This window comes from Xyrauchen texanus, chromosome 26 (genome assembly GCF_025860055.1).
Source record: "Xyrauchen texanus isolate HMW12.3.18 chromosome 26, RBS_HiC_50CHRs, whole genome shotgun sequence".
Classification (NCBI taxonomy): domain Eukaryota; kingdom Metazoa; phylum Chordata; class Actinopteri; order Cypriniformes; family Catostomidae; genus Xyrauchen; species Xyrauchen texanus.
The window spans coordinates 32,147,350-32,163,127 of record NC_068301.1 but is presented as its reverse complement, the minus strand read 5'-3'; the positions used below and the strand labels follow the sequence as shown (position 1 = coordinate 32,163,127).

The 15,778-nt window shown below is 37.3% G+C and overlaps 1 protein-coding gene across 1 annotated transcript in view; it reads right to left on the bottom strand.

Annotated features, from left to right (window-relative positions):
* Positions 1-9,934, bottom strand: part of LOC127620321 (protein tyrosine phosphatase type IVA 3-like) — a 44,116-nt gene extending 34,182 nt beyond the window's left edge. Inside the window, exon 1 of the mRNA XM_052093518.1 lies at positions 9,854-9,934. The gene's annotated coding sequence lies outside the window, so the exon portion shown is untranslated. The remainder of the gene's footprint in view (positions 1-9,853) is intronic.
* Positions 9,935-15,778: the final 5,844 nt, after the last annotated feature.

The following is a 15,778-nucleotide window of genomic DNA, read 5'->3' as shown; positions in this document are numbered from 1 at the left end:
ATGGCTTAAATTCATTATTGTCCTCAAAATTCTACAATCAATACCCTATAATAACAACGTGAAAGAAGTTTGTTTGAAATCTTTGCAAATTTATTAAAAATAAATAAATAAAATTAAAATGTACATAAGTATTCACAGCCTTTGCCATGACACTCAAAATTGAGCTCAGATTTGGGGGAGAAGGGCCTTAGTCAGGGAGGTGACAAAGAACCCAATGGTCATTCTGACAAGAGCTCCAGCGTTTCTCTGTGGACAGAGGAGAACCTTCCAGAAGAACAACCATCTCTGCAGCACTCCACCATTCAGGCCTGTATGGTAGATTATCCAGATGGAAGCCACTCCTCAGTAAAAGGCACATGATGGCCCACCTGGAGTTTGCCAAAAGGCACCTGAAGGGCTCTCAGACCATTAGAAACAAAATTCTCTGGTCTGAGGAAACAAAGATTGAACACTTTGGCCTGAATGGCAAGCGTCATGTCTGGAGGAAACCAGGCATCGCTCATCACCTGGCCAATACCATCCCTACAGTGAAGCATGGGTGGCAGCATCATGCTGTGGGGATGTTTTTCAGCAGCAGGAACTGGGAGACTAGTCAGGATCGAGGGAAAGATGAATGCAGCAATGTACAGAGACATCCTTGATGAAAACCTGCTCCAGAGCGCTCTGGACCTCAGATGTGGGCGAAAGTTCATCTTCAACAGGACAACGACCCCAAGCACACAGCCAAGATAACAAAGGAGTGGCTACGGGACAACTCTGTGAATGTCCTTGAGTCGCCCAGCCAGATCCCAGACTTGAACCCGATTGAACATCTCTCGAGAGATCTGAATGTGGCTGTGCACCGACGCTCCCCACCCAACCCGATGGAGCTTGAGAGGTCCTGCAAAGAAGAATGGGAGAAACTGCCCAAAAATAGGTGTGCCAAGCTTGTAGCATCATACTCAAAAGACTTGAGGCTGTAATTGGTGCCAAAGTTTTTTTTTATAAATTTGCAAAGATTTCAAACAAAATTCTTTCACACTGTCATTATGGGGTATTGTTTGTAGAATTTTGAGGAAAAATAATGAATTTAATCCTTTTTGGAATACGGCTGTAACATAACAAAATGTTGAAAAACGTAAGTGCCGTGAATACTTTCCGGATGCACTGTATAACATGAGGGGCGGTCACACTAGTCTTTGAACATCCAAAGTTATTTCGGTCAATGCAACGGATCAGAGTGCCTCATAGGAGTGCTTCTGGTTTTAGTAAATAGCATTTCCCAGATAACCATTATCATCATATTCAAAATGTTAGAAAATACCATCTACTCCCTTTCCAGAAACAATAAATGCACGAAACTTTAAAATATGCATCCGGTGAATTAAATCTAATGGTCAGCGTGTGACATTTCGATCTTCTATTGGTCACACGTCCTTTCATCATCCAGATTCACAGTTCATAGTTCCCCAAACTTTAACTTTGGTTTGCAGTGCCGAATAAAATTTATTTGAATAAGGTTGCGTTTCCGGTCTCTTGCGTTCAGATGGAGCGTGAAGTGTAGGAAGACCGCACCTTTAGGGGTCAGGTTGGGTTTGTAATTGATAAAAAAAAATAAAAATAAAAAATAGCCTACCTAATACTCAGACACACGCAAATGGATGAGTTACGGGCTGTTGTCACGAATGTGTTTTTGCACAACTGCACCATATATTAATTGTTTTCCAATGTAACCCAGTGCTGGACGGACATCTTTGCCAGTTTCACCGCGTATTGTGGTTTCTTCAGTCTCGCACAGAACCGGCACATTTTTAGACACTGTGTCAAGTATAAAAAAAACATTTTATAAAGGCATCTCAAGACAACTGCGCTCAGTTTCATTATTTGCGCTGCATCTAGTTTATTTTTAGCACAGGTGTCACATAAATTGGACGAACTGAAGAAGTTCAGGTTGCAAAAAGACTTCATGTGACTGTTACACATGATTCCAGAAAGTTTCAGTGCTTGATAAACGGTAACTAATGTTTCATTGTGAGAAATTTTGTCTCATATGCGAGTGATTTCACGATATTGTTATCAAAATATATGATGATAGAAGCCAATAGGAGAGAAGATGGTAGAGCTCACGTGATCCTAATATTTTAATAATAATATTAATTGTAAAGAAACCATGCTGTTTAGACTCTCCATACACATCACTAAAGATCTAACCACCAGCCACTGGCGACATGCAGTGACAATGTGAACGCAGCTTTAGGGACGCATTGACAAAAATGATGATGTAACGTACAGAGACTGAACGTGATTCACCGGCATCATGCTGACGGATGAGGTAGCATAATTAAAATTACAGTTATGATTGTATGAAACTTCGAGACTAAATTAAAACTACTTATCAGCAAACATAGCATACTAATACACACATACAGCTACATATTACCGAACTATACCAGACGGTTTACTGTTGCACAGCACTGTTATGTTGCACTATTGTATGTCATATGTTGTACTATGAATAAGAAACCAGCATATTTGCTTAAATTTATCCTGTATACCTGACTTTTAGTATAAAGAGAAGATTGTTGAAATTTTTTGAAAGTTATGAATCAAGGTAGCTTGCAATTCATCAGCGTTAACATGCAAGATCAAGTTAGCTAAAATTACACCTATCAATCCTTATGGCAATATATTTCTCATGCTTTACAGTTATGCAAGCTTACCTGTCCAATTTAACAGGCAACCAAAGTCGTCCAGGAAGGGCTCATTTTTTAAGTTGCGTTACAAGCCGTTCACACATTGGCAAAAAAAAAAAAAAAAAGGGCAAATATTACATGAAAATTGTTACATACTGCACCTTTAAGCAATGCATCCTTGATTGAGAAACACTTGAAGGACATATGCATTTCTTTTAATGTATTATTTACATTGAAATTTACTTTTAAAATTGGGTAAATGGGTGTGTTTAATAACACATTGTTTTATTAGAATATTTATGCTTTGGTAACAAAATTTGTATTGAGAACATTGAAATTTCACAGGTATCGGTACAGACTACTGACATTTTGGTACCGTGACAATACTGTCCTTGAATTATTATTTTTTTTTGTTATGTTAAAAAAAAAAAAAAAAAAGAACGAAAAAAGTAAGGCTTAATATTCATTACATCAAAAGCAAAAAAGCAGGCTGCAATTTTGGCTTCAAATGTAAATGAATTCCAATCAGTGAGCCACACTTGCATTAACTGAGATCGCATTTGACTTTTACCTGCTGTTCATGCTCAAGTTCATCAGACAACTTCCAAACGTTTTGAGTGGGAGCTTTCTAGTTTCTCTCAAAGAGGTGTATCAGAAGTGTATGTTTTCTGTATCAGAGGTACTGAGGTTTTATTATGCAAGCCTTATTTCGAAATATATAACCTATAAGCCTCATTTCTAATCTTCATTTGTTTTTAACAATCCACAGACCAAGTAGATTTTAATGCAAGCACCAGTCAACTTGTTTGGAGCACCCCTACTCCCTCACTACGATTGACTCTTCCAAGGTTAAATGAGCTAGCACGTTTAAAATTACCACAATCAAATTAGCAACAAGTTCAATGAATGGCAAACCAATCAGAATTTCTTTAGCATTATTCGATCAGAATGAAGATATGTCAGTAACAATGGTTTTTTTTTTGTATGGTGTGCGATTGTTATGCAAATGACAGTTTATTTATTTATTTAGCTAGCCATGTTGATGAACTAACAGTTGCTAACTGGTCAAGTTACTTTTATCTAGGGGTGGGTAAAAATAAATAATTTCCAACGCATCGTGGTCTTTATTTGAATGATCTCGATCTCGTTCCTTAAATCCTAAGATCAATTTAAGTAAAGCACACGCGACTAAAATTTGCTCTATATCTGGCCGCCAAAACTGGTGTCCGACACTTGATACACATTTGTGTGGTGTAGTTGAAGCCTGTCTTTCATGTGAGTGTGGCTTGAGACAACTCAGACGCTCACCTACGTGATGCATGCTCTTGCCATTTACTAGTAATATAATGGGGTTTTCCCACTGTGGATAGTACCTGGTACTTTTTTTAGTACCACTTCGATCGAGGTTCCAAGCGAGCCGAACCAATACTAAATGTGATGTCAAATCCCTGCAATCACTAATTGGTCAGAGAGAATAATCACTACCAGCGTCACTGGATTTTCGACACGGGACATCAACCCACTAATTTTAAAGTTAGCAACAGCAATAGCAGTATCATTTGTTCACGTGACTTTCGAATTGTAAAAAGAAATGGCTATGCGCAAAACCACGCCATGGTCAATAAACAAGGTGCAGACGTTCCTCTCGTTAGCAACGACTGAAATGATGTGAAACTAAAAATTCTTTCAGGAAGTGTCTCAGCTGTTGGACGCACATGGCCATCACCGGACCTACAAACAGTGTAGGTAAAGTAAAAAAAAAATGTAAAGTGACTACAGAACCATCAAGGTCCACAACAGCCAGAGTGGTTCAAACAGAAGAAAGTGGAAGTGGTTTGACCAAATGTACGCTATCTATGGCAATAGACCGGCGAGCAATGGGAGGGAGAGTGTTGTTGGAGTCCACGATGGAGGATGGTAAGATAACTCTATACTCTGCTTGAAAGCTTCACTTTATTTAGTTGACCAGCTTCAGGAAAGCTAGCTTCCAGGCCAATTTAACTGTTACACTTGTGGAAAATCACCATGCAACAACTGCTTTATGCAGCACAATGGGCTAGTATCTAACAGCTTGCGGTCGCATTATTGTTTATGGTCAGTAATGTTTGGGTCGCATTTAAGATAATGTCATGGCAATAGAGGCGGCACAACTTTGACGATCAGTCTATAATCCCACCTATGTTGAGGCGGCACTAAACTGCAGTGGAAAAACAAGCTCAGAAAAGTAAAGCGAGTCAAGCCGTAACGTGCAGCGGAAAAGTATCATAAGACATTAGCATACATTTTGCATTACCAGGACTATCAAATATCAGGACCCTTATCATTATTATAGAGTGCATTATATTCAGCATACAGTTTAATATAGTTCAATCATCTGTACACAGAGTTCTGATTCACTTCTTCGCTGAAAAGTCTCATTTTTGCTCATATTACATCCGCTTATATGATAAAGAAATGATCAAAAACATGCAATTTAAAATCTGACACACCTGGACATCTGACACATCAGTGTGACATCCATGAGCTGCACAATTGATTACATTGAAACTGAAATTGAGGTACGATGTTGCATGAGTTTAATCAAAATTATTGTGCTCCATTTGTCCATTGTGATCGATTTGATTGACATGGATGACATTTTTCACTGGGCTGTAAAGTGCCACTGACGGAGCTTCTCCATGCTCGCTGCTTATAATTGACAATGAAACTGGTTGTCTATGATTTTCATGATCAGTAATTATCGATTTTATGGATTAGTTGTTACAGCCCTAAAGTTCTTAACAACTTTCAGTGTTTGACAGGTAGAGTGGTCATTTTTTAAGTCATGGAAGGAAAGACTCTTGTGAGCTAACCCCTGAATGTCACTAAAGTCTTGCAACGCCCCTGATGCAAACTGTTCCCCTGGCCCATGTGTTCCCCTAGCAACACAAACACTCAAATATTAATGATTATTGAACACAAGAGAGTGCTGATATTCTGACCACTATAATGATAAATACACTGGAGTCCAGAACGATTTATCTTTACACAATAAGCAATTACTTAACTCTCCATCTCATCACTCATTTCCCTGATGCAGAGGATCTGAAATGTTGATTATACTATACAATATTACACACAGTCCACCTCAAAACAATCCATTGCACATAATTAACAGCAGACACAGATAAAAATCACGTAAGGTTTCTAAATATGTTCTTTATCTTTTTATCTTCCACAAGCAATGCTAGGGAAACACACACACACAGCAGGCTATATGTTTTAGCTGAGTGGTGAGATTGTGAACTGTATATGATTAGAGAAAGTCTAGGCATATAACAGACTTGACTATAAACATATTCATATATTGCATTCGGATTTCACGTTGAGTTCAAGTTTGGTGACACAGGTCAAAGTTCACCAAATTTGAACTCCATGCGAAATCCATGAGGGGATATTATTCCAGTCCGGAAGTCCATTGTGAGAAATGTACAATTGTGCAGATTTCCATTTAAATTACTGTATTTCGCCCACTGAATTTCGCTGTGCAATGGTAAATGTCACCGTGCCTTTAGTACTAGTTTTCATTAACAATAATTACCTTGGTGGGCAATGAGTTGACAGAGCAACCCTAAACACTTCTGACTTCTGACTTCTTGAGATCTAGCACACAGCTTAATAAATCCCCTGCTGTGTAAAACAAAACAAAAGTCATGTTTACTTGGCAACAGCTGAGATGTTGCTGGCAGCCGCATGTCTGAGAGTTTACAGTTTAAAATGTTTGTTTCATAAAGGGCTTGAGATGTTCTAACCTTAGATGAAACTGTATTATGATGTTAATACAGGTTGTAATTTCACATGTGCAAGCAGTGGCGTGTAAGCTTAAAAAATATACAGCATTTAAGTTTCTGGAGTGTTAATGTGGGAAAATGTTTATGTAAATGATTTACTATAAATTACAAATTCCATTAATATCTCAATTGCTGCTTCTCAGGTATCAGTTATGGCTAATTTCATAGAAAACATTTTATACCCCAAAATACAAACATTTAAATAATATTTACATGCAGCACAAAATCAGGGTAATGGGCGCAAATCAACCTGTGTTGAAGAGTTTAATCTTAAGACATTTTATATCCTTGCACTGATAAAGGAAATATGTTTAAAAAAAAAAAAATCACCTGAAAAATTTGTTATTGATAAAATATTTTATGTCATCGCAAAGGGGAGATTCTCTGATTTCTACTTACACCTTGATTGAGCTTCTAGTCCACTTGGAGACGAGATGTTTGATGAAACAATAGGGGTGGTGCATGAAATGAAAATTAGACTAAATGTGGCTCATGAATATGAATTAGGTGAAGTAACAGAGTATTCTGAACTGATTTGCTGAAAGGCAGTTAAGTGGGCACTAGCAATGGAATTACTGCTTTCAACTTAAGTGTTCGAACAGTCATGTCCGAATTCACTGTTTTAAAATGACAGAATTTGTATTTTTTGGTGAACCATCCATTTAAAGCTCACCAAAAACAAGTTGCATCTAATCAGCATTTACTGGAACACAAGAAAGCCCATATCACTTGCTGCTCTGTATATCCCCTGGCACACAGTGCGTGGCTAACAACTGTTTATCAAATATATAATTACGTGACCCAAAACTGGTATGGGTCAAGTGCTGACTGATGCTCATTAACCTTGGCACAGATTTCAAAGCCACAGATAAGAGCATGTTTATTCATTTTCAATCTGCAGGGGCTGATAACTATCAAAGTCTCTTAACCTACAGAGAATACACAAAGATTTTTCCAAAAATGATTAGGTTAAAAGAGCACTGCGACCCTTGCCATTGCTTTGTTCCACTTTGGGTGCTTTAGGAGGGGAGCTCCATGTGACTTATTTCATTCAAATTAGTTAGTGCCTTTTCGTCATCCAGCTCAGCAGATTGTATCTAAATTTCCCTGGTTCACTATAAACTTGTGGTCAAGTTTTATAGACCACAGCCCAGGGCAAGTCAAATTCCCAAGAAATTGAACAAAAGAGGAGCACCATATAGCTAAAACCGCATTGCAAAAAGAACAGTCGGCTGACATCTCCAGGAATCCTGGACGTCACAGAGAGTGCAGAAACAGCTCTTTCTGGCACACAGACTGAAGGTCATGTGGAAGTATTTATTTGAGGCTTGGGACCCTCTTGGGGAAAGTTCTGCAGAGATCTCGGCCCTGAGAATTCACTGGTCTTTCTCTTACCACAAACGAGATTCACTGCAGAGACACAATCTTTTTGGAGGATGAAAAATACAATGTGCAAAGCAGACAAAAATACCAAAATGTATCACTCACATGCTTGCAGCATAAACTTGATGTACTTCTGAGGAAAACAGCTGATTTGCTCGACGAAGACACCTCCAGTCTTTGAGCACTCGTGAAGTAAAACTTGTGAGAATGGTACAAATGAAAGGGACCTCTACATCACCAACGAGTCGTTGTAACTTGCAACACTAACAAAGTCTTGAAATGAAATTGTAGACATATATGGCATTTGCATATGTTAAAATGGCTGAAAATGATGCAATCTCTCTGACAATAATCTATCGTTATGTGAATTGACAAACAGTGATTTTTAAATTTTCTTAAGCAAATGTAAATGGTGCTTGCCTGTGGAAAACTCACTGCCATTATCCTTAGGTGCTCTACCTGGTTTCCAGGGCATTGCTTTGCAGTTGCCACAGTGTTCAGAGTGGGTTTTAGTGCATTTCTACGCTGTAGCTAGGGTGTTCTGGATGGATTTTAGTTGGTTGCTTACTTTCCAAAGTCAAAAGAGCCCACCCCACATCGCTGTGGTATTCTGGTCCCTATATATGGCTTGGAGGACCCCTCCTTCAATGAGTTTTATTATCTACCAAGCAAAAACTACAAGTCTGATTGCTTAGAAAAAGAAAAGCACACCTTTCATCAACAAGCTGCACACAATTTGAGATGTCATTATTAACATTCACAGCACAAACTGTGTGACGAAACATAACCCCAAGTTTTGTTTTTTGGGGTTAGCTCAAATCCTTATAAGTAATAGTAATGGTAATGCTTGCCTTAACAAGCACATACAACGGGATCTCTTCAACACAGACAATTCTCTCATTAACTTAGCAAACAATGTTTACGACAAAGCCATAGGCATAGGCATGGATCCTGACAAATTCCCATTCAAAACAAAAAATTGCCAATATTTTGTAAAGAAGCCCCCCACACCACCTCAAGTTGAAATGAGATCTACGCCCCTTCTTGAAATGAGAGTGTTGCCATATGCATTGAAGTAGAGATTCTAGATAATATTTGTTTTAAATTACAGTCTGGTAATCTACATTTTGAATGGCATGTTGGTTGGGCGCCTCACTTACCTTCCTTTTTCAATCATACAAGGTTCACCAAAAACAAAAACCCATACTGGCATTGCAGGCAACAAAAATACCATCACACAAAATATAGAAGGAATAAGTTGTTAAACATACCTCTACAAGCAAAAAGGCTTATATAACTGACACAACTACTAACTAAAAATATGAATCAGTGATGTGGGTGACTTGTCTGTGTGAATTACATGGGTTTCTTACCAGACACTGGATAAATAGACTAGATGCAAACACAATGTTACTCTCCATGACTACTTAGTGACATTTTAAATACAACTGTGTCAAAATACTTAAGTATTAATATGAGGAAAGATTTCAAGGGACAGATTTCTTCACCAGAAGTACTTCATCGTAAACCGTTGAAACTGGAATACGAACACACACGCTACTACACTGTTTAATCTCATTTTAAGATGAAAAGCATGTTTTATCTTTGTTGTCTGACTAAAAACCAAAACCGTTTAGTTCATGTAGCTCCCTCAGGGCATTTGCCTCGACGTAACCAACAAAACGGCACGGCTAACACATTCATACTAGCGTCAGTTATTTATGCAAATCACACTTAACATATACTCATAATCGAGAAAAATACCCAATAAGTTAACTGCACTGATAACATAGCCAACCGTGGTTCCCGACAGAATGCCGGTTTGGGCAACACCCTCATCCACACAATCCCCTTTCATTATCATCACACACAAACCACTGATCATTCATCAAGTCCACTTGCCTTTGTTTTGTCCAGCTAATATACATTTATAATGATAGCGAAAGATTGCGCGTTCGTTCTACTTACCAGGAGGTTCCCGCAAATAATCTACAACGTCTCAGCGTGACTCAAGGCTCGCCATGCGATCGTATCGTAGTGATGTCCGAGTCGTGAGCGAGTCGTTCTTTTTGATGGATCAGACGAACCGAATCATACGCCCAAATGATTCGATCAAATCAACTCGCTTTAAATCCGTCATGACGCTCGATTAAAATCAAGTGAATCATTGACTGAACAGACAGTCAAAACACACAAAAAATGCATATAAGAAGAATTTGCGGTCTAAATTTGGCCGATAAAATTACTGTTAATAATGGTTGACAAAAAATAAAAAATACATGATACAAATACCTTTGTTACTGTTAACCTCTGCTTTGACATATTCTTGGTAAAATGTAGCCTACAGAACTTAGGTAAAGTTGGTTTTATATTCGCATATTCGCACATTCGCGGACTTCCGCGTTCAATAACTCGTGAACTAAACGTTGTTGCTACACACAACACCTATCACATATAACTACAGATAAAACACCAGAAGCTACAACATAAATTTCCTCAAAACGATCTTTCCTTCGCACTGGACAGAATACATTGATCTCTATGCGCAGGCTGCTAAGAAGGGACCATCTGCAAAGTGCAAACCCGAAGGAAAGCTCGTTTTGAGGAGATTAAAATATTAAAACAATGTTATTTGTGTAGTAACAATATTCAGCTCATGAGATATTGAACGCGGAACTCCGCAAATATGCGAAGCGAATATAAAAAGCAACTTGCAGACTTGATCATGTAGGACCTTCAGGACCACATAGCCTACGTGGACAGCACCATGAACATAGTCAAGTTTAAAAATAAAAACCCAACCAGGGTAAAAATAGTTTCAGGTTTGATATTTGCTGCGTATTCACCTAGACTGCTTTAGTGTACTTTTGTGTAGGCTATTGTACATACAGTACGCAAAAATGTTTTATGTAAAACTTACAGTAATTCACCAAAGGGATTTGTTCCTGTTCCAAAGGCTGTAGTGTGTTCCTACTGACCAGACTGACTTACTACAGGTGAAATTTTTGACAATAACTCCCTTACTGTACGTACTGAAGGGTTGGGGTCAGAATCCCTGTCTCTTCAATTTAATTATATATATCCTTTTATATATATCCTTTTGAATGATTACTTTATTCTTATTAAAAATTCAACAATCAATATCCTAATCATTTCTGTATTCATTTTCTTTTAGGTGCATTCCAGTGTGTGCCCTTGGGTTGTGTTCACATGCAAGGGGCCTTTTGATGATAATTGTCTTGGGATTCAGAGAGCGGCGAGAGAGACTCTGTACTCATGTATTGCATATATATTATATATATATTGTAAGTAAATCAAAACCAAATAATTTACAAGCTTTTAACTTCATGAGGTGCAATGGCAAGGTATCATAACACCGAGACGTCCTTGGTGAATCTGCCTCTGGCTGGACATTTCTTTACAGTCCTTTTAAAGTCCATCAACTTTTTGACATGTTCAGAAATCCCTCCTGGAAACTCCCTCTGCATACATTCAGTCTTTTACAGCCAATTGGTCAAACACAAAATCTTGAACTGTCATTATTTCTGGAAGACCCCTTAGGACTTTTGCATATAAAACTCTTTGTCTCTTTGTCCTCTTTTTCTGGACCTTTCCATCATCGCTGTATCTTCTGTATCTCGTCCGCAACACATAGACGGTAATGATGGCATTTTTCTCCTTTCTTTTGCAAAGCTCTTTCTAATACATTTTCAACTCCTCTCTACTCTGCCACCATCATCTGCTTAATAAATGCTTACAACATTCAGTGTGGTATGTTTTTCTTTATAAACCATTTTCATAATAAAAATCTTTATAAAACAAGTTGAGGTGTTTTTCTTAAACTATTTTCTCAATATATGGTTACAATGATTATTAATACAAGTGTTTTACAGTAAACACATTCTTAATAAATTGTTTAACAACTACTTTTGGTACCTTTCATTATAAAACCACTTTTTATTAGTTACAATTGTGGTTTACTATGACCCAGAAATACTTCATATACCAGAAGCCATGATTAGAATAGAATAATTGCATATTTCACAACAATATCCACATATCTGCATCTATATATCTGTCTTAGTTGACTTGTATAAGTTTGAGGGTCAATTTATACATAATTTCACCTTATTTTCATTAAGTGAACATCTCATGTGTATTTCTTTAGGGAGTGGAGTAAAGGGGCATATTATCGTTCCTGCTTTCCTGGAGTGAAATGTTTTATCAGCCTATAAGTAGGTTTTTTATTTTATTTATTTATTTATTTTGTATTCTTATTTTAATCTCTTCTATGTAAAGCACTTTGAATTACCATTGTGTATGAAATGTACTATATAAATAAACTTGCCTTGCCTTGCCTTGTTAAGGTGGACTGCTCTTCTGATAATTAGCTCAGGCCTTCTTCAGCCTCGAAGAGAACTGTTGTTTGTCAGTGTCCTGTGTGTGTGTGTGTGTGTGTGTGTGTGTGTGCGTTTGATATTCTTTGCAGGTTCTGAACATTGTGATATAGCCTAAAACATTCTCGGACCCTGGAGGAAGGTCACCACGGACTTAAATCTCGGAAATGGACGACAAATATTCTGATTAACCCACTTATCTATCAAAAATGTATTATTGTTTAGACTTTATGTTGTCTTAGCCAATCAGAAGTAAACGATTATGTAATGCATGTCCTTGGAAAAGGTATAATTGTGTGAGATTTGTTTGTAAGGTAGAGTTGGCTTGCGACCTCCTCCTCGTGACTTTGACGCTGGCTTTACCAATTTAACTGCAAAATATTCTTCAGTAAAATTGTACTTATTTGATTGAATTTCACGACTCCTGGTCTTCTTTCATCATATTATCTGGTCCTGGGTCTTACAACTGTACCCCCCCAAACAGTACAATTATCAAATAATTTTTTCCTGTTCCAAAGGCTGTAGTGCTTTCCTATTGACCAGACTGACTTACTACAGGTGAAATTTTGACAATAACTCCCTTACTGTACGTACAATAAACTAATAAGTTCAAGAAAACATTACTGTAATTCCCCTAAAGTATTTTTTCCTGTTCCAAAGGCTGTAGTGCTTTCCTAGTGACCATACTGACTTACTACAGGTGAAATTTTGACAATAACTCCCTTACTGTACATACAATAAACTAATAAGTTCAAGAAAACATTACTGTAATTCCCCTAAAGTATTTTTTTCCTGTTCCAATGGCTGTAGTGCTTTCCTAGTGATCAGACTGACTTACTACAGGTGAAATTTTGACACTAACTCCCTTACTGTACGTACAATAAACTAATAAGTTCAAGAAAACATTACTGTAATTCCCCTAAAGTATTTTTTCCTGTTCCAAAGGCTGAAGTGCTTTCCTAGTGACCATACTGACTTACTACAGGTGAAATTTTGACACTAACTCCCTTACTGTACGTACAATAAACTAATAAGTTCAAGAAAACATTACTGTAATTCCCCTAAAGTATTTTTTCCTGTTCCAAAGGCTGAAGTGCTTTCCTAGTGACCATACTGACTTACTACAGGTGAAATTTTGACACTAACTCCCTTACTGTACGTACAATAAACTAATAAGTTCAAGAAAACATTACTGTAATTCCCCTAAAGTATTTTTTCCTGTTCCAAAGGCTGTAGTGCTTTCCTAGTGACCATACTGACTTACTACAGGTGAAATTTTGACACTAACTCCCTTACTGTACGTACAATAAACTAATAAGTTCAAGAAAACATTACTGTAATTCCCCTAAAGTATTTTTTCCTGTTCCAAAGGCTGAAGTGCTTTCCTAGTGATCAGACTGACTTACTACAGGTGAAATTTTGACAATAACTCCCTTACTGTACGTACAATAAACTAATAAGTTCAAGAAAACATTACTGTAATTCCCCTAAAGTATTTTTTCCTGTTCCAATGGCTGTAGTGCTTTCCTAGTGATCAGACTGACTTACTACAGGTGAAATTTTGACAATAACTCCCTTACTGTACGTACAATAAACTAATAAGTTCAAGAAAACATTACTGTAATTCCCCTAAAGTATTTTTTCCTGTTCCAAAGGCTGTAGTGCTTTCCTAGTGACCATACTGACTTACTACAGGTGAAATTTTGACACCAACTCCCTTACTGTACGTACAATAAACTAATAAGTTCAAGAAAACATTACTGTAATTCCCCTAAAGTATTTTTTCCTGTTCCAATGGCTGTAGTGCTTTCCTAGTGATCAGACTGACTTACTACAGGTGAAATTTTGACACTAACTCCCTTACTGTACGTACAATAAACTAATAAGTTCAAGAAAACATTACTGTAATTCCCCTAAAGTATTTTTTCCTGTTCCAAAGGCTGTAGTGCTTTCCTAGTGACCATACTGACTTACTACAGGTGAAATTTTGACAATAACTCCCTTACTGTACGTACAATAAACTAATAAGTTCAAGAAAACATTACTGTAATTCCCCTAAAGTATTTTTTCCTGTTCCAATGGCTGTAGTGCTTTCCTAGTGACCAGACTGACTTACTACAGGTGAAATTTTGACACTAACTCCCTTACTGTACGTACAATAAACTAATAAGTTCAAGAAAACATTACTGTAATTCCCCTAAAGTATTTTTTCCTGTTCCAATGGCTGTAGTGCTTTCCTAGTGACCATACTGACTTACTACAGGTGAAATTTTGACACCAACTCCCTTACTGTACGTACAATAAACTAATAAGTTCAAGAAAACATTACTGTAATTCCCCTAAAGTATTTTTTCCTGTTCCAATGGCTGTAGTTCTTTCCTAGTGACCATACTGACTTACTACAGGTGAAATTTTGACAATAACTCCCTTACTGTACGTACAATAAACTAATAAGTCCACGAAAACATTACTGTAATTCCCCTAAAGTATTTTTTCCTGTTCCAAAGGCTGTAGTGCTTTCCTAGTGACCATACTGACTTACTACAGGTGAAATTTTGACACTAACTCCCTTACTGTACGTACAATAAACTAATAAGTTCAAGAAAACATTACTGTAATTCCCCTAAAGTATTTTTTCCTGTTCCAAAGGCTGTAGTGCTTTCCTAGTGATCAGACTGACTTACTACAGGTGAAATTTTGACACCAACTCCCTTACTGTACGTACAATAAACTAATAAGTTCAAGAAAACATTACTGTAATTCCCCTAAAGTATTTTTTCCTGTTCCAATGGCTGTAGTTCTTTCCTAGTGACCATACTGACTTACTACAGGTGAAATTTTGACAATAACTCCCTTACTGTACGTACAATAAACTAATAAGTCCACGAAAACATTACTGTAATTCCCCTAAAGTATTTTTTCCTGTTCCAAAGGCTGTAGTGCTTTCCTAGTGACCATACTGACTTACTACAGGTGAAATTTTGACAATAACTCCCTTACTGTACGTACAATAAACTAATAAGTTCAAGAAAACATTACTGTAATTCCCCTAAAGTATTTTTTCCTGTTCCAAAGGCTGTAGTGCTTTCCTAGTGATCAGACTGACTTACTACAGGTGAAATTTTGACACCAACTCCCTTACTGTACGTACAATAAACTAATAAGTTCAAGAAAACATTACTGTAATTCCCCTAAAGTATTTTTTCCTGTTCCAATGGCTGTAGTTCTTTCCTAGTGACCATACTGACTTACTACAGGTGAAATTTTGACAATAACTCCCTTACTGTACGTACAATAAACTAATAAGTCCACGAAAACATTACTGTAATTCCCCTAAAGTATTTTTTCCTGTTCCAAAGGCTGTAGTGCTTTCCTAGTGACCATACTGACTTACTACAGGTGAAATTTTGACAATAACTCCCTTACTGTACGTACAATAAACTAATAAGTTCAAGAAAACATTACTGTAATTCCCCTAAAGTATTTTTTCCTGTTC